A 20,641-nucleotide genomic window follows, 5' to 3' on the forward strand; every position below is an offset into this window, starting at 1 on the left:
GTACCAAGCAAATGCTCACCTTCCCCTCTAAAATTTAATTGGATTGAGCTTTTCCCAATTCAATTAAATTTATTTTTCAACACACACATCAAATATTCACTTAATGCATGTGAAATTACAAAACTAGCCCTAACACAAAAACTAGTCTAGGTGCCTTAAAATACAAGGGCTGAAAAATCCTACATTTCTAGGGTACCCTACCTACATTATGGAGCCCTAAATACAAGACCCAAAAATAATGAAATCCTAATCTAATATGTACAAAGATAAGTGGGCTCATACTTAGCCCATGGGCCCAAAATCTACCCTAAGGCTCATGAGAACCCTAGGGCCTTCTCTTGCATCTTTGCCCCAATCTTCTTGGAGTCTTCTATCCAATGCCCTTGGGGGGTAGTATTGCATCATTACTACTTCTTGGGAAACCTTTGGTGAAGATCCTAGCAACAACTTTGCTCCTAATTGACAACACTGTCTCAACGTGTTAGAAAAAGGAAAGGAAGTGGGGAAGAGTTTAACAGCAGGAAACTAGGGCTAACTCGGGATTTATAGCAGCGGAGCAGCAAAAACAAAGGGAAAAGAAAGGCATTGGGAGTGCTTGCTTTGGTCACATTTGGTCACGAAGGTGAATCTCTTTCTCACTTACTCCATATCCTTGCTTGTCGAAAAAGGAAGAATAACAAATTTAGTGATGTAAAGGCATTCGGAAACTATTCACATAAGAGGATATCTCCTTAATAAATGTAGCAAGGACCTACTTATAGCCCTATACAAACCTTATAAAAGCGCCAACAGGTAGTGAGACTTTCTATCTATTTTCACCCTCGACTTTGGTTCAATACCTCGAGTCAACTGTGCCTTTGAAGTCGAGTCGAAGTAAAAAGAAAAAGGTATAGGCATCTAAAGAAAAGTAATTCTTAATGTGATTGATGGCTTTGGAAAGAAGGTAAGGCATGGTCCGGTTGGAGCTGTGAAAACTGAGTATGATATAGAAACCTACTTCTTTTTTCTTATCACTTAGCATAAGACTTGAAAGAAGAATAAGAGTTAATAGGCAGAGGAGGGGTAGTGATGAAAGTGAGTGAAGTTTAGCCTATAGGGGACAAATGGATAACTATAATATATTGAAAGACCGAGCCTTAGCATGCAAAGAAGAAGGGGTAAGCGATTTCATCACAAGAAAGCTCTATGCTAGGCTTTCCTAGAATCGCTTTGAGGCAAATAAGGAAGCAGAAGAATAGGGAATTGGCTTATTGAAGCAATTCTTATTTAAGAGCATATACGACCACACTGTCATCAAGAGATACAAGACCTATAGCCCTTACTCATGGATTGTAGCCAACTCCACATCTTGCAAGCAAAATCACAATTAAAAAAGATGTGAGGTGTAGTTTCCCCATGTGGTCCACAAAGAGAACAAACAAAAATGATCATGCAGCCTCTTTTTTTTTAAATTATCATTCGAGGGTATTCTGTTATGAAAAAATCTCCCCACAAGGAAGGACTTGTTGGGGGGTATCACTTTGGACCAAATCATCTTGGACCAAAGATGCATTGGACTAAAGCACCGAATGAAGTTTATAACATCTTTAAAAGAAAGGATGTCGTTTGTAGTAGGGCGCCAAACAACTTTATCATTCACATAAGAATTGGCCACAGTTATGTTGTTAACAACTTCCATAAAAGAGGGAATTTTAGTGAGAAGGATGTCTAGAATTTTCCAAGAGCTTAAGAGTCCAAAGCCTTTAACTGATGCAGGTAAATGCTGGCTAGTTGATAGAGGAAGGCCTAAAATCTCTGCTATAGGCTTTTCATATCACCATGAGTGGTTCCAAAATTTTTTTGTTGATCTAGACCTGATTATCCAACTAGTGTTATGGGTTATAGAGCTCGGCTTGTCTTTAATAGCAAGCCAGATAGAGGACTTACGATAGAAAGAGAAGGGACTATTGTTCTTTAGGAACTTTGCTCTGAGGAAATTAGCCCATTGATGATCAGAGTAAGCGAATTCATGACTGAGCTTAAAGGTCACAACTACATTGATGGTTGCCAGAGATCTAATCCCAAGCCCCCTCCCCCTCATGGATTGGAGAGCAAACACTTTTCCAACTAACAGTGTAGATTTTCCTTTGATCGGGGTCCCCCGCCCAAATAAAGTTTCAAATGAAATGCTCCAGCTCTTTGATCAATTTGCAAGGCCATTGATTAACATGGAAAAATATAGTAGCATTTCATTGATGAGTTGGAATCTACCCATTAAAGAGAGCAAGGATCATTTCCAAGAGAGAAGTTTCCACTTGACTTTGTCAAAAATAGGCTTAAGGTGAATGTTCTTTGGCTTGCCCAAGAAAATTGGAATGCCAAGGTAAATAAATGGGAGACAACCAAATTTGAAACCCAATTGATCCTTGATTTCTACCATTTTGTGAGGAGGAATAGAGCCTGGGAAGAAAAAACATTTCTTTGGGTTGATAAATTGCTCAAAAGCCAAGTCACATGAATGAAAAAGGGACATCATATTTTCCAATTTTCTTTTAGTAGCCTTGCAAAACAGTAAAATGTCATTAGCATATAAAATATGAGATGGAGTTTTAAACTGCCTTGGGCTGCACATAGGGATGAGATTGTTGGAGTGGACCATATTAAAGATATCACGACTGAGCACCTCTTTGACCAAACAAAACAGTAAGGGAGAGAGTGGGTCGCCTTAGCAAATCCCTCTCTTGCAATAAAGATATCCATGAAGCCATCCATTAATGGAAAATGAATGTTTTGTCGAATTCACAATAGTCTTTATCCAACCACAAAATAATGGACTAAAGCCGAAATCCAATAGAACATTGATAAGGAACGACCATTTTAGAGTATCAAAAGCCTTTTTGACATTGAATTTAAGGCTATATTACCACCAAGATATTTTCAATTTAACATGTTGAAAGCCTTGGAAGTGACACAAATATAGTTATCAATGGATCTATCCTTGACGAAACCCCTTTGCTCCAAAGAGATGAGGTTAGGAGCAATTGAAGCAAGTTTATCCACAATGACCTTAGATATACTTTTGAATTGGAAGCTTGCCATCGTGATAGGCTAAAAGTTCTCAATTTTGTCAATAGAAGAAAATGTGGGAATTAGGGCGACTACATTGGAGTTGAGGCCCAACAAAATCTAATCCTAGTGAAAGAATTCAAACATCGAGTTAAAGATATCGACTGCTATGATCTTCCAATATTTTTGGTAGAAAGGACCACCAAAGCCATCAGGACCTAGCGCCTTTGTGCTACTCATAGAGAAAACATCACATTTTCCCAGTTCAAGAGAAGGCGGTGAGGTGAGGGAAACATTTTCCTCAGAGCCAAACAAGTTATGGGATGATTCTAGTGATTAGATCACTTGAGGGGAAATTAATGTCCAAGGCAAAGAAATTTTAGTAAAAGTCCATCAAAGGGTCCTAGTTTTGCTACTGGGAGTGAAGCCACAAAATCACCATTATTAATAAACTTAATATGGTTTAGAGCATGATGTTGTTTCGTCGCTCTGTGGAAGATAGTCATGTTTATATCCCTTTGGGTGAGCCATTTTACACATGACTTCTCTCTCTAATAAGATTCCTCAAACGCAAGAGCTTGATGCCACTCAACCAGAGCTTTAGACTTTAACTTGCCAAGGTTAGTAGAAAAGCCTTGTTGCTAGATACGATTTTGGATTTCCTCGACTTTTTGAAGTGCTAAAGAGGAGTGTAGATGGACTTTCCCAAGGGCAATGTCATTCCAACTGTTAAGGGCTAACTTGACATTCTTCAGCCTTTTCTTAAGGATTTGCATGAGGAAAACTTGGATTGGTTGCTTCCAAACATTAGAAATTAACCTCTCACAATCTGTGGGTGCTTTGACCACATGGACATGAACCTGAAGTTAGACTTAAAGGGAACAATTTCCTTGTTGAGGATTAGGAGCAAGGGTAATGATCAAACCTTAATTTGGCAAGCGTAGAATAGGATATCGTGTCCCAAGTGTTAAAGCAAGCTTGATTGCAAGTTGCTTTGTCTATATGCATGTTAATTCTTCTAGATCCCATCCTACCATTACACCAAGTGAGACTAGATCCCCTTGAACAGAGGTGGGTGAGATCATTCTAGACAGACCAATTGGAAAAATCTTCACAAGATTGCTTGAGGGGAAGGTAGCCACCAATTTTTTCATGTGCCCCTAAAACCGCATTGAAATCACCAATGTAAACCCAAGGTCCAAGGAAGTTGATCAGCATAGAAGAGAGCTCATGCCATAAATTTGTTCTTTTAATGTTGGAGGTGGAACCATAAATAGTAGCTACATAACATGAAATGTTGTTAATAGAAACTACAAAAGAAATGCTTTGATCAGAGATAGCTAACATAGAAAAGGAAGAAAAAAGAAAAAGTGTGCAAAAATACCAAAGATTCGGAATATCATATGCTTATTGTTGAACTCCGTGTTGATTAGGCCAAGTTGTTTCTAGTATCCAACAGGGATTTTGTCCAAAGTAGTCCATGGCTCTTCCAAAAAGAGCAAATCAAGCTTGTTAGAAAGATAAAGGTGTTTAAGGACTAGCCTAGTCTCCGAGTTAGCTAATCCCCTCATATTCCAGAAAAGGATTTTCATGATGCTTTCGACCCATTGGAGCCCCTAGCATAGGTGTTGTGGATCCTGAAGTCTTCTAAGGACTTTTGTCTCTACTTAAGGTTTTTCCTTTGAAATTTGGATAGCACAACCTCAAAGTCGGGGTCGTTAGGAGATACACCCTCATGCGTATTGGGAACCTCTTTATTCGAGCCCTCATCAGCCATATTAGCCCAAAACCTTGACACAATTTGGATGGCATTCACTACCTTGTCAGGGATCAATGGCACCATGGAAGCATTGTTGCTACCAATTACTAGAGAGCCTATCAAAGACCTTGAATTGGAGACATGGGACACTATAGGTTAAGTAGAGGTGGTTGGTCATTGTGAAGGGGATCCAACATTTTGGGAAGGTTCCTTAATGGAGTTACGGGGTTTCTAATTAGAGGAGGGGGTATGATTGACCATATTAGAGGAACCTAACACCCAAGTTAACATCAGTAGCGACTGAAGGGGTTTGAACATCTAGTATCCTCTTATCCCTTAGCAGGGGAGGATTCTAGTCTCCAGATTTAGGACCCCCATCAAAAATTTTCCCTAGTTTGGCTTTGTAGTTAGTCAGTAAGTGTCCAATCGTTTCGCAGTCTCTGCAGAAGTTTGGGAGTTTTTCATATGTGATGTCCACGAAAAAATGAAACTCTCTCTTTCTATAAGGATTTTGTCCCTCAACTCCTGCCCCAAATCAACGTCAACCAACATAGGAACATAGTGGCCAAAAGTGCAATTTTTATCGCATCACTAAGGAGAAGAAGGATCTTGACACCTCTTGCAATGGAAAAAAAGATATTTGGCTACCAATACTCTTGCGAGAGGTCAACAATTCAAATCCAACATTCGGTGTTGGAGAGATAGACTGTGTGTGGGTTGAAATTTGAAGACCATGAGTATAGCCTTATAGTGTGTTTGGATGGAGCAATTCAGCAGGGGAATTCAATTTTTTCAAGGAATTTAAAAGGATTCATGATAAAATAGCTTGTTTGGATAGAATATTTGAAAGGAGATTTAATTTTTGGTATTTTTATGAATCATTTTGATTAACTAAAATAGTGGGATTTCAAATTCTCTCAAAAAATATAGAATTTGAAATTCTTTTTTCGGAAATGCTCACTCTAACTCACGTTCTTGCTTGCGACTCTTTCTTGCTCAACACTCGTAACTACCACTACTAGAAAATAAGGTTTCAACATCGGTTATTAATCGATGTTGAAAGTAGTATTGTTCACATTGGTTTTTCAAAACCGATGTTAACTAATAAATACAACATCGATTATTTAAATAGCCGATGTTATATGATAAGAATTATGAAGAAAAAAAAGTTATAAATCTATAAATCAACATCAGTTTTTAAAAAAACCGATGTTCTAAGTCACATTTAACATCGGTTTTTTAAAAACCGATGTTAAAAAATGTTGAGGTAAGTGAAATTTAACATCAATTTTTAAAAAACTGATGTTGTAAGTGACATTTCACATCGGTTTCTTTAAAAATCGATGTTTTTTTAGAACTTTTTTTTAACATGATTTTTGTTTTTTCAATAAACCGAAAAATAACCTGCAAATTTTAAAATCAGACCACACAATATATAATTTTCATTCTGTTTTGAAACAGTTTTTACCAGAAAATTCAATGAGAAATTTACTAATTACTATGAATTTAAAGCATATTTAATGTTGAGACATGAATTGTAAATTAAGTAAGTAAATATAAACTACAATTACAAAATTGTCTAAACATCCTAAGTTTCATTTTTAACTTTCAAATAATATTTTGCCCACTAGTTGCGAAGCGCCTTCAATCTTTCTGGTTCCAATGGTCTAGGATCAGTGAAATACTGCATGATATAATAAAACATAATTTAATAATATATTAGCAATCATAATAATATGAAATTTGGTGAATTAAAAATTACCATTTCCTAATTATTCTGGAAATTTCCTAAGATTATAGTTAACATCTAGTGCATGACGTAATACACACACTCATTCAATGCATGAAATCTCACTTTTCATTTTAAGGTATGGCCCTATCCCATTCAGGAAGACACTTTTTATGGTAGATTCATGCGTCAAGGTTTATCTTATTTTGTTAAATTTGATGAAATTTCAGCAGCATTTCGCATTGGTCTCCAAGTACACGACATGAAATCAATAACATTAATTCGCTGATAATCAAGTATGCACTCAGAGAATAACTAAAAATGCATTGTACCAAAATTTCATCAAATTAAACAAAATAATGTTAACCTTAAAGCATGAATCTACCATAAAAATATGAGTCTCCCCAAACTGTCCAAACGGACAATTCAAGATTCAATACAATGATTAATGCAAACTGTCCGCAAGAATCATTGTATTGAATCTCAAACGAGAATCTATGTTCACTCTTTATGAATAAAACTTTTATCTAATTAAAGAAAAATACATTAATGCCATAAATCAACATACAAAAACAATCGTAACAAAATTAAGCATAAAAAATTTATGAAAAAGTTTGGTACCTGTGGTGATGACTTGAACAACGTGCAGTAGCAAATATCGTGATCATAATGTAAAAACCTCACTGCAAAATTGCTTATAACTATGCATATATTTTATATTAAGAAAAAATAAAATTACTCCAAAAAGTCATAAGCTAGCTAGATTCGTTTTTGAGTAGAAACCATAGAAATGGCAAAGCGAAACAACTAATTACAATCATATCACAATTCTAGCTCTCGTATCATTGCAACATAATGCATAATATGTCATACATACTAAGCATAACATTAAGCACAGTGGCATGAAATAGGATTGGTGTGGCAAAACACTAAACACTAAGCATTTTTAAATATACCACTTTTTTTGCTCTAAATAATTTAGACAGCATTTTCTTCGTGTTATGCAATTTCTAGTATAAAATTCAATAGGTGATACATGAAATTGGATTTCATCTTATTTTTAATCCCCAAATGACTTAAAGTTAAATAATTTTTTTTATAAAATCGTATACATATTGTTTTATTTAGAGCCAAAATAACAAATAAAGTGCATAATAGTCTACCAAAAAACAAATAAGAAATTATTAATGAATTAAAGTACATAAATAAGATTAATTGTATACATCGTATTTTTTAGTCAGGAAGAATGCTAGCTAGCTATTGTTCCGTTGAATTGTAGATTAATGTCTATGATTAATGTTTTTTTTTTCATTTGCAGTGATGCAATATTGAAATCCGTGCACAACCTTTTTCAAAAATCACACTAGTAATTCTCAAATCATCCAAACATGCTCGTTACTCAATTTTTAAAGTGAAGATTTCCACTAGGAAAAAAATAGAGTATCAGTAATTTAATGAAGCAATAAGCTAAAAACATCCGCTCCGAAGAATCAGGAAACAAATGTATACAATTAAAAACATCCGCTTTGAAGCAATAAGCTAAAACAAATAAAGTATCAAGAAAATTGGAAACTAATCGTGCGCAAACAACAATTTGAAGAATTAAAAAAGACAACAGTGTTGAACACTCACTTGATTTGAAGGAATGGATAAACGATGGAGCGAATGAGCAGTGCAGTGTCGATTGGAGATTTAGGGTTCAGATTTGGGGATTTTTTGGGAACAAATGTCTCGTGCGTTTTTTTGGAAGCGGTTAAAAATTGAACTGGAATTTGATAAGAAGAGGCAACGCAATAAACCAAACGGTGTGGATTAGATTAATAAGAAAAAGAAGGGGCAGCATTTTGCTTAATAACAAGCCCGCCACGGAAGCTCCGCGGGAGACTAGATTACAGTAAGTAAAAATTTGAAACTAAACAATAATAAACCCTTAATTTCAGTCATGCCATAATTATAACTCATAAGTAATCCCCAATTACTTTAATATAAAAAGTCTTATCAATTTTAAATATTAAGTAAAAATATTATAATTTATTAGATGTATTTATAAGACTTTTAGGATAGTTTGAAAAAAAATATATTAAAAAAATACTGATTTAACAAGTTTCCCTTTTTTTAAACAAATCGAATACTTCATAAACTTGTGCACTTTAATATAATTTATCTTTTTTATTGCATTTCTTAAGTAAAAAAATATTGTTTTAATTTTAATTTTTTTTTATTTTTCCCGTAAGTGACCTTATATTGTAGGTAATTTAATATTCCATGGGTGATCCACTTTCTGGATACTTCACATTCACGGTAGCCATATTAATATCATTGTGCAGGGGCCATGATAGTGTAATTAAGTTATATAAATGCATTAGTTAGTCAAGATACGAGTTGAATTTGACTGATTCGTTTGAATTTGTTTTTTTGTTTCGGGTATTGAATTTTTATTTTTAAATTTGGAAATTCAATGATTTAGCATGTTGATGTAATATATATTTTTAATTATTATTTTATACTTTTTGTAATTATCTATTTTCAATTTCATTTTTTAAAATTAAAGAAATACTAGAAAAAATATGTTTTGGATCTCTAAAAAATTTGAAAGATATTAATTTCATTATCTTAAATGTTTTTTATTAATTCAATATCAAGTAAAAATAATAAATATTTTTGCTAATTCTCAATAATAATCTCTTTTGATAATATGAGATGACTAATATAAATGTATAATTTAATTATAAATAAATTAAACATTTTATATTGGTTATATTCTTAAAAATGAATTAAAGAATATATAAATACTTTTGTGCAAATAATTAGTTTTTTAAAAAAACTAATTCTTAAAAAATTAATTAATAACTCAATATATGATTTTTAAAAAAATATATAAATAATTAAAGAAAAAGAGTTTATATTAACATCGGTTATTTGAAAATCGATGTTGTTAAACACTTACAACATCGCTTTTCAAATAACCGATGTTAATAGGACGTTGTTAAAACTCATTTTTTAGTAGTGTACGGGTGATCAAAGTTTTTATGGCCGACATTGACATAAGTTGTTTTTCACTGACGTTGGCTGAGGTTTTTTCGGTCATAATTATTTTGTATGATGTCAAACAAAGCTATTTTTTGTCGATACCGGCCAAGATTTTTCTAAATGATGTTGATTAGGGTTATTTTCTCACTAACGTCAATCATGGGAATTTTTTGCTGACGCCGGCCAAGGATTTTTTTGTCGTTGTCATGCAGGTTTTTTCAGTTGATGTTGACCAATGATTGTTTTTGCCGACGTTGACTAGATTTTTTTTACTAACATCGGTCATGGCTAACTTTTGAATAAACACTTGTTGTTGGACAAGTGGCCTCAATAACTTAAGAGGGGAGGGGTGAATTAAGTTTCAAAATTCTCACTAACAAACTTTTAACTTCCTTTTTAAAAATGAGCTTAGAATGCAGAAGAAGAACAAGAAGTAATCAATTTAACAATGTTCTTTGAAACGTGCAAGGAAAAATTGATTGCAATAAAATAAATAAGATAAGGGAAGAGAGAAATGCAAACTTGATTTATACTAGTTTGGCCACTTCCCATGCCTAAGTCCAGTCCTTAAGCAACCCACTTGAGATTTTCCACTATCTTTGTAAAAATCATTTTTACAACTTCTGAACACCCAAGGAATCTCTTTCCCTTGTGTTTAGGAAACTCATAAATCAAGAGACAACCAATCTCTTGATTACAATTGACTTTCTGAAAAGAACAGAAAGATTTCTCTCTTTTAAAGTGGATAATACAATTTGAAGTTCCTGGATGAACTCTCAATAGATTTGCAAGTGTTTGCCCAAGAGTTGTTGAGAGAGCATTTGACAATGAAGTTCTCTTGGAATATCTCTCTCTTGCTTTTTGAAATCAGACATGTATAGGCCCTTCATGCCTTTTTCAAAATGGTTTGAAGAAATGTGTCTTTTCAAAAAGCTTTTTTTGAATTTTTTTTACTGGTAATCGATTACAAACATCTAGTAATCGATTACAGATTCAAAATTCAAATTCAAAACCCTTTTTAACAGCTATTTTTCAAAATTGTCTTCTGGTAATCGATTACACTGTTTGGTAATCGATTATTAGAGCCTTGAATGTCTTAAAAACACTTTGTTTTGAGGTAAGGCTTGATCTTGAGTTAATCTTGAAGCAAGGCTTTGTTTGTTGAAGCAACCTTGTATTAATCTTGAAGCAATGCTTGTTTGTTGAAACAACCTTGTCTTAATCTTGAAGCAATGTTTAACCTCTGAATGTTTGTTGAAGTGAACTTGAAAGCAACCTTGTTTGATTATTTTTTTACATCATCAAAATCATGTATTCGTACATTCACAATCTCCCCCTTTTGATGATGACAATCATTATCAAGTGAATTCTTCTCAGCATCATCAAAACCTGCATTATTCACATTCTCTCCCTTTTTTATGATGACAATCATCTATAGGTTAGGAGTAAAAACAAAAGAATATCTATTTGTATAGTTTACTCCCCTTGATTTTGCAATGATTGCTTATATGAAATAGTTAAAGATTTCATATATAAAAAAAATTGTCTCATAAAAAAAATAGATAAGTCCCCTTACTATCTTATCTTTTATCTTTCTATCTCCCTTTGTCAACATCAAAAACAAATCATGAGCAGAGAGGAGAATATCATTAAGCAATTTATCATGAATTAAAAGAGTAGAGCAAGCCATACCGTTCAAAGTACCATTTCTTGGCCCAAAAGAAAATGTTACCGCTTGTTTGAATGTATGAGAATCAAATGATATTAAAAGGCCTTAAAACTAACTATTTTGTACTCACAAAAATACATATTCAGTATAAATAATCAAAATATATAATAATAAAAAACAATCATCAAAAGTAATCAATAACCAACATAAATCTCAAAGACAATCATCAAGGACAATCAAAACTCAATCAAAAACAATCATCAAGAGCAATCATCAAAGACAATCAACATAACTCTCAAACACAATCATCAAAGACAATAAAAAACTCTCAAACACAATCATCAAAGACAATCAAAAACTCAATCAAAAACAATCATCAAAAGTAATCAATAATCAACATAACTCTCAAAGACAATCATCAAGGACAATCAAAACTCAATCAAAAACAATCATCAAAAGTAATCAATAATCAACATAACTCTCAAAGACAATCATCAAGGAAAATCAAAACTCAATCAAAAACAAAGACAATCAACATAACTCTCAAACACAATCATCAAAGACAATCAAAACTCAAGCAGACAACAAGCATCAAAACTCAATCAAAAGTTAACAATCATAAGCAAAAATAATAAAAAATAGACAAACATTAAAATCCTTGCCATTGAAAACAAAAGGCCTATTAATAGAATTTCTCTTAGGAAATGGAAAGTTAGATGGGGCCATAATTATTCTTGGAGTTTTTAAACTTTAGACAACAATCCTACTCTGATACCACTTGTTGGACAGGTGACCTCAATAACTTAAGAGGGGGGTGAATTAAGTCTCACAAAATTCCGACTAACAAATTTTTAACCCCCTTTTTAAAGAATAGGCCCAGAATGCAAAAGAAGAAGCAACAATCAATTTAATAATGTTCTTTAAACATACAAGACAAAATTGATTGCAATAAAATAAATAAGATAAGGGAAGAGAGAAATGCAAAATCGATTTATACTGGTTCGACCACTTCCCGTGCGTACGTCCAGTCCTCAAGCAACCCACTTGATATTTTCATTAACTTTGTAAAAATCCTTTTTACAACTTCTGAACACCCAAAGAATCCCTTTCCCTTGTGTTCAGGAAACTCACAATTCAAAAGATAGCCTGTCTCTTGATTACAACTTACTTTCTGAGATGAATAGAAAGATTTCTCTCCTTTAGAGTGGATAATACAATTTGATGTTCAAGAGAGAACTTCATTGTCAAATGATTTCTCTCCTTTAGATTTGCAAGTGTTTGCCCAAGAGTTGTTGAGAGATCATTTGACAATGAAGTTCTCTTAGAATATATCTCTCTTACTTTTCTAAGTCAGACACACATATATATAGGCCCTTCGTGCCTTTTCAAAATGGTTTGAAAAGATGTGTCTTTTCAAAAACTTTTTCTGAAATTCTTCACTGGTAATCGATTACAGGTTTCTGGTAATCGATTACACAGTTATATTTTGAAGGGTCATAACTTTTCAAATTGAATTTCAAAGAGTTCTGTTGCTGGTAATCGATTACACATCAATGGCAATCGATTACAGCTCTGAAATTCAAATTTCAAAACCCTTCTAAAAGCTGATTTTTCAAAATTGTCTTCTGGTAATCGATTACACTGCCTAGTAATCGATTACCAGTGCCTTGATATGCTAAAAACAATGTGTTTTGAGGCAAAAGCTGATCTTGAATGAATCTTGAAGCAATGCTTGTTTGTTGAAGCAACCTTGTCTTAATCTTGAAGCAATGCTTAACCTTTGAATGTTTGTTGAAGTGATCTTGAAAACAACCTTGAATGATTATTCTTTGACATCATCAAAATCATGTATTCATACATTCACACTTGTTAGGGTTTTTCAGCCGACGTCAGCTAGGTTTTTCCAGTCAACATCAGCCAAAGCTATTTTTTAGCCGATGTTAGCTAGGGTGTTTTGGCTGATGTCAACTAGATTTTCTTAGTCGATATCGGTTAGGATTCTTTTTGTTGACATTGACCATGGTTTTTTGATTGACATCAGCCAAAGTTATTTCCTAACCACATTAGCTAGGTTTTTTGGTTGATGTTGGCTAGGGTTTTTGTTTTTGCTAACACCAGCTAGGTATTTTTGACTAACATCGGCATGACTATTTTTAGTCGATATCGACTAGGTTCTTATAGTCGACATCCACTAGAGTTTTTTCGGTCGACATCGATCATAGCTATTTTTTAGCCAACATCAGTCAAAACTATTTTATAGCCGATGTTGGTGATGTGCCATCATTTTCTTCTATTTTCTGAACCCTTTTTGCACCATTTTAATTATTGATTGGTCTTAATTGTCAATTAATTAGGCAGTTTTATTATTTGGGCTCATTTAGCTAATTTGATGTTTTTAATCTAATTTCAGGAATTAATGAAACATTGGGCTTAATCCGGATTTTGGTTGTGGACTTGAAGAGGGCAAATAAAGCAGCGCTTACCTTAGTTAATTTCTAATTAGGAAATTTCGCAATTTTATTTTATGTTGTTCAGTGTTTATTTCGTTTTGGGCCAGAGTATTGTAATAGGGCCCAGTGACTTTGAGTGACTCTTTTTAAATAGCTGCCTTGGGATTCGTGCAGGGCATTCTGTTATGCTATTTTATTATTCAAAGCTTTTGTTTTAGGTTTCTACATTTTTCTGTTCTAAGGCTACTGTTTTCGTTCTTAATGTAATTTTCCATTTTCTGCTTCTAATTACGAGTTCATTCTTGCTTCTTCTTCTACTTTCATTTATGTTTCTGTTCATTTACGTTTCTGTTCATTTACGTTTCTGCTTCATGTTTCATTTGCGTTTTCTGTTTGAATCCATGAAAGGCTAGATTTTCTGGTGTTGTTTCCTTTTGAGGACGAAGCCCAACTCTCTTTGAGGTTTCCCTTGTAATGTGGTTCCCTGGCAGTTTTCCCTTCACCAGTTATCCCAAATTCGTGAATATTAATCAGTGCACGCTTCATGTTCGATTAATTGCCTCTGAGCCTAACTTGCGTTCATGCTTAATGGACGAAGGGATAACTGGTGTATGTGGTGCCTAATCACGTATTGACAACCCTAAGTTGATTTTCGCTTAGTAAATTGAAATAGGGTTGGATTAAGTGGTTGACTGTTAGGGACGAATTCTCCATAACCCAGGATAAGAGAATGGCTTCTGAATCAAAGGAAACAACCCGTTTTTAATATTAGTAATTTCGTATTCCAGTTTACTTGTTCTGCTCTTTAATCACAAAACAAACAAACCCCCCCCCCCCAATCGTTACTGTTACTGCAAGTATATTATGAACAATTGGTGTGTCACTGCTCGTTGGGAAACGACCTAGGATCACTTCCTAGTTACTGCATTTTCATGTTTATTTGATTCGGGTACGGCCTCGATCAGTTGGGTAGGGTTTTTTGTTCAACATTGGTTAGGGCTATTTTTTAGCCAACTTCGACTAGGGATTTTTTGGCCAACGTTGGCCAATGATGTTTTTCGACCGACATTGAGTAGGTTCTATTGGTTGGTATTGACCAAACTATTTTTTAGCCGATATTAGGTAGACTTTTTGTCAACGCCTGCTAGGATTTTTTAGGTCGACGTTGGCTAAAAATATAGTATTGGTCAATGTCGTTCGAAAAGACCCTAGCCGGTGTCGGCCAAACAAACCCTAGCAAACATTGGTAAAAAGGACCTAGCCAACATCGACTGAAAATAGACTCAACCAACGTTAGTTGAAAAATAGTCCCGGTTGACATCAGTTGACAAATATTCTTGGCATACTTTGATAAAAAAAAAATCCAATTTGATGTCGACTGAAAAATAACCTTGGTTGATGTCGGTTTAAAAACATCACTGGTTGTAGTCAGACAAAATAGCCCTAGTTAAAATTATCAATATTTTTGTATTTTTAAATTATTAAAAATTGAAAAATATTTTTTAATTAATATTTTAAAATTAGATTGTGTTTGTTTTCATAAATTTTAATATTAAAATTTCATCTATTTAAAATATAAAATTGAAATTTTACATATGGAAAAAATTGAATTGTTCTGTCCAAACAAAGAATTTAAAATGAAATAAAATTGAATTGATTTATCTAAACAAAGCATTTGAAAAATAAAGAAAATTAAAATCAAAGCAATTCAAATTCTAGACATTTTAAATTTCATGAAATTTTGAAATTTCTCATCCAAACATAGGGTTAGTGTATCCGAAGCAAAACTCCAAGCGCCTATAGAGCGGACTTTTCTCATATCTTCCAAAGAAGTGAAGGAGAACTCATAAAGCCCTTTTCCAATTGGGATGAGCTTCCAGAGATTTAGGGGGTGCCAAAGCTTAGAGAGCTTCGTGAACAAATCCGAAGACTTAAGGGGGGTTGCACCTTTTGGTAAGAAGATTCTTCCATGAAGATGATTCTTGCAACTTTCCAGACCAACTCGATACTCGCCTTCTGGAATGATGATTGTTAAGAATTGTCTTTAAGGATTGGGACTAGGAGTTTGCTTGATGGAATGTGTCATGCATGGTGGAGGGCTTGGGCAAAGGTTTTCCTTGGATTAGAAGAGGGGGGAGGTGTGGGATTGTCGGGGCCAGGGCCAAGGAACCCCTAAGGAATGAAAGGGGTGACTTCGACCATGGGTGAGGTGGCGGTGGCACTATGAGGTTACTCTACAAAAACCCTAGTAAAGCCATAAACGACAACCTTTTAAAACTATTGTTTATAACACTCAATGACACAATTTTACATTAAAAAAGTGTGAAGAACTCACTAAAATTCTGCAATTTTTGCTTTGTTGGTGTTTGTTTATGATTTGTTTTGTAGATTTTTTTTCACGGGAATGAGTTAACATGATAATTGTCATCGTCATTTATCCAAATTTCTAATAACTTTCCCTCGTGGCATACTTTCATGATTTAAAATTGAGGTTGGCATCACCTGTCACTACAACATTTACATCATTAGGGTTTTATGCCCATGACGTACAAGACTCCATGTAAAGACTAAAGATATAGGTGTTTAATCCTTCTTAAAAAAATCCAGTAAAAAAATGTTTAATCAAATCATTAAAAATGTAATTAAGGATTCTCCTCTAGAATACGGCTACGTTGTAGCTCTAATATCTTAGGCGGAAAACTAAATACAAATTAAGGGACTGAGTGCATATTTGAATTAAGAGTAAATGATAATTTTCTGAATTGTAAAAGAATATAATAATTTTGTCATGTCCTTAAGTTTGTAAGATTATTTGATCATTAAATTATAATATTTAATGTTCAATTTGACATTAAATTGTATGATTCAAAAATTAATTTGACATTGTAAAGTTTAAAAATTAATTTCTTATTAAGCTATACACATAACGTAATTATCATATTATATTGTAATTTTTACATATTCAGTAGATAAGAATTTTTTTATCTTTAGGGGGGCTGTAAGTCACATGTCTACACATTTAAGAATCAAAATTTACCCTTGAATTAAAGAAAACTTATTGTCACAAAATTAATATTGACCCTCAATCTTTCATCTATATTTTTTTGTTGTAGTTTGGTTTTAATAATTTAATCTTTCTTTTACTTTGGTTGCTTTTTATTAGATCGAATTGATTTTTCCATCAATTTTATAGTATCAATTTTGGCTAACAGTGGTGGCAGGCGTCCATTTGACTTGACATGTCACACAGTTGTCCATTGTCACCAATTTAACCAAGTAATTATGGTAAACTAACACGAGAGTCAATTTGATCTATCAGAGATTCTTTAAGTAACTAAAGAAAAAAAACAATCAAATTTCAAGAGAAACCCAAAAAATATAGATAAGGAAAAAAAATTCAATTTTAACCAAAAAATAATACCATAACATTTTAATATTTTTGGGTATAATATAATGCTTACAGTTTAATTCTTTTACATTGTCGAAATTTTCTATTGTAAACCGATCAGAAATCATTTTAAATATTAGATTAAATGTATCTATTATAAAATTGAGCAAATTTGTATATTATACATGACAAATAATTATTAGATGACAGTATTTTTTTTATATACATATTAGATAACAGTATAAAAATTATTTGTATTTTTAGTGTATATACTATTTACTCATATTTTAATCTAAACGAACTTAATTATTTCATAAAAAAAAAGTACCTAGAAAACTATCGTCGGAATGAGTTGAACGAAAAGAAATGAGAATTTGTTGTTCTTGGCCAACAGCTTAAGAGCATTTTTAAAGGCGGATTCTTATTGAAAATTTGAAATTCTTAAAATAAGAATGATTCTTGTAAGGAGAAACCATTGAACGTACTGGTGAGAAATTTTAATAACCGATGTTACTATGGAGTAGTTAACATCGGTTTTGGAAAAATCGATGTTAGTATGCCGTTGTTAACATCGGTTTTGTGAAAACCGATGTTATCGAGTCGATGTTAACATCGGTTTTATTATAACCGATGTTACGTAGTTGATGTTAACATTGGTTATTTTTAAAAAACCGATGTTGTTATCATTATATATTAAACTTCTGAAATTGCACAACCCGCGCGCTTGAACCCTATCGTTCTTCTTCTTTCTCCTTCTGCCTGAGATCTTCTTTGTGTCAAACTCGCCTGCGCTTCCGTGACTGCAACCACATTGTGGAGATCGTGTTTGTGGAGATCGTCTTTGCCACTTATCCATTGAGGTACGTCCTTTCGTTTTAACATTAGGCGTTCGTCGTTTTAACATTTGCTCACTTTCGCAGGTCGAAGAAAAGTAGGAAAGGAAAGAGTCCCGAAAAGGGTACTCCCAGGGAATTAATGTTGTTTCTCCTTCTGCCTGAGTTCATGTTTGTCGCAAACTGGGCTACGCTTTCGTGACTGCCACATTGTCGAGTTCGCGTTTGTGGAGTTCGTGTCTGCGCTTCCATCGAAGGTATGTCTCTGTTGTATGTTAATGATGAAAATCCATTGTTCAATGGTCTGCCTCTATTGTGATGTTTCGAAACCCTAGTTAGGCACAAAGGGTTAATCGTAACTGAATGTGTAGTGATTTAGGACCATATGTAACTGCCTTAAGCAGTTATTGCAGAATAAATTATGGAGTAACAGTAGGGGGGTTAGACAGTTTTTAGTGGGTTTTCAGGAAGGGAGAGACGAGGTTGTCAAATTTACATAGAGGGTTTCAGGGACAAAGCTTTGGTTTACACAGAGGGTTTTAGGGACAAAGCTTTGATTTACATATTGAATTTCATCCAAATTTTTTACAAGTCATTGTTACTTCCATCAATATTGATATTGTATCATGCTTAATTATATGCATTTGCTTATTCTGATCATTGTGTGTTGTGTGATTATTTCTTCCATGCAGGTACATGATTCCTATTTGTTGTGAGAGTGAAATGATGGGCAGCAGCACCAACTGAGGTGAGTTTATATTTCCTTTTTTTTTGTCTTTATCTTTGTTAGTTTGTTATATATTTTTTTATTTTATATGTTTGAGTTTTAAATGTGTAAAAAATAGAAATAGAAAGGTCTGCTGATTGCTTAGGAATTCCTTGTTGTTTCATGGCATTCCTTTTGAACCTCAAAAGGTGTTGGATGATGCCTTAATTCTACCTTGGTCCTGGCTAAAATGTGGAGAGAAAGGTTTCAATACATCATTTAACCATTGGTCTACCAATCTTATGATGGCCTTTGGTTAAATTTCTGATTATATGTATTGGGGTCCTTGTGCTGGGTTATTGTTGGGTTTGTTTTGCTTTTTGGAAGGTGGCACTTTTGTGTCTTGTATCTTTTATTTTCAGTACCTCTGGTACTGTTCTGTTTAATATTAATATACATATTTTTGCCTTCCAATAAAAAGAAGAAGGATAATCCAGTTGTCTGCAATGCAGGATATTAGTTGCTTCCAGAGCCCAATTGACTCCACCACCTATAATTCCAAACTGACTTTTGCCAAAATTAATGTTTAGAGCAGAAGCTAATTCAAATCCTCTTAGTAAAGCCTTTAGAAGTAGAACAGATTTTAACATATCAAACTTTTTAAAAGTAGAACACATTCTCGAACTTAAATGAAATCAAAAAGTTAAAAAGGAAAAACCAATAGAAAACATAATATAAATGGAAGCATGAGCTATATAAGCAAGCTGAAAAAAAAACCTGGACAAGGAAGCATTTCAAACTTTACAGTGATTGGGTAATTAGGTTAATGGGTGGACAGGCAGGTTGCAGTTTTACTAATTCTGTTGCTATCCATGTGGTGGTATTAAGATGGGCACTGTTATTGTCTATAATTGAAATATAGTATAATTGTTTTTTTTTTCTTCTTAAAATTTGAATCGGCGCTATCATTCTTTGAATGCCATCATCTACCTTTAATGATTCACATCTAAATTGGTCCCTATTTAATTAAATTAATTAGTTATTGCTTTAGTTTGACTGGATAGAAGTATGATATGTATTCTTAAAAAATTGTCCATGAGCTGTTTGATAGAATGACTGAAAAAGATTTTAAATACACTCTTAGTATAATGTCTTTTGAGAGTCAATGTATCACCATGAAGTGAGAGCCATATTGTTGATAAAAGGCTTTAAATACACTGTGGCTAATTTCTGTATGGTTTTTTTAGGGTTATCATTTACTACTGCTAATTGGCATTGTTGTGGAAGCGCTTTGATTATATCTTTGAAGCCTCAAAGTCAAGTATTTATATCTTTGATTCGAAAACTAATTTGAAATTGTTGTTGTATGCATTACTGGTATATTTGTAACTTATGCTATGCCTGTCTAAATGACCTTTCTTTCATTGGACTAATATGTTCATGCCTCTCTACATGACCTTTCTTTCGTTGGACTGATATCTTTGAAGTATTTATTGTGATTTAAACTCTCAGAACTTGTTCATTGTTAGTGTTGAATGTTTTTGTAATTTTATCTGCTGCCCTTCTCTATATATATGTTGTGACTGCCACTGCCCTTCTTTCTCTCTTGTATTATCTTTTTTTTATCAGCAAAATTATAATTTGTATTAATAACTGTGAGTAACAGAGGTACTAAATATACAAGGTAGAAACCAGTAGACTTGCAGAACCATAGGTCCTACGAATCAGGTGCCAATCTAAATAGAATACAATAACCCTGCACTGCTACCCTAATAAAAAAATGTTGTTGATAAATTACTAGACCAATAGTTGTAGGGCTGGGCAAAGCCTTTCTCGAGCTGTCTTCTCCGTAAATTCCCTTTTTTTTTGCTCAGCAAAATTAGATATTATATATATTCAAAAGTACCAGTGGTACTAAGATTACATTGGTAGATATAAATGTGCATTTGGTTGCTGTTTTATAATAGAACCACTTACAACAAGCTAATTGATACATAGATTCTGAATCCTCTACAGCCTATTTACTAAACAC

The sequence above is a fragment of the Glycine soja genome, chromosome 2 (assembly GCF_004193775.1).
Source record: "Glycine soja cultivar W05 chromosome 2, ASM419377v2, whole genome shotgun sequence".
Taxonomy (NCBI): domain Eukaryota; kingdom Viridiplantae; phylum Streptophyta; class Magnoliopsida; order Fabales; family Fabaceae; genus Glycine; species Glycine soja.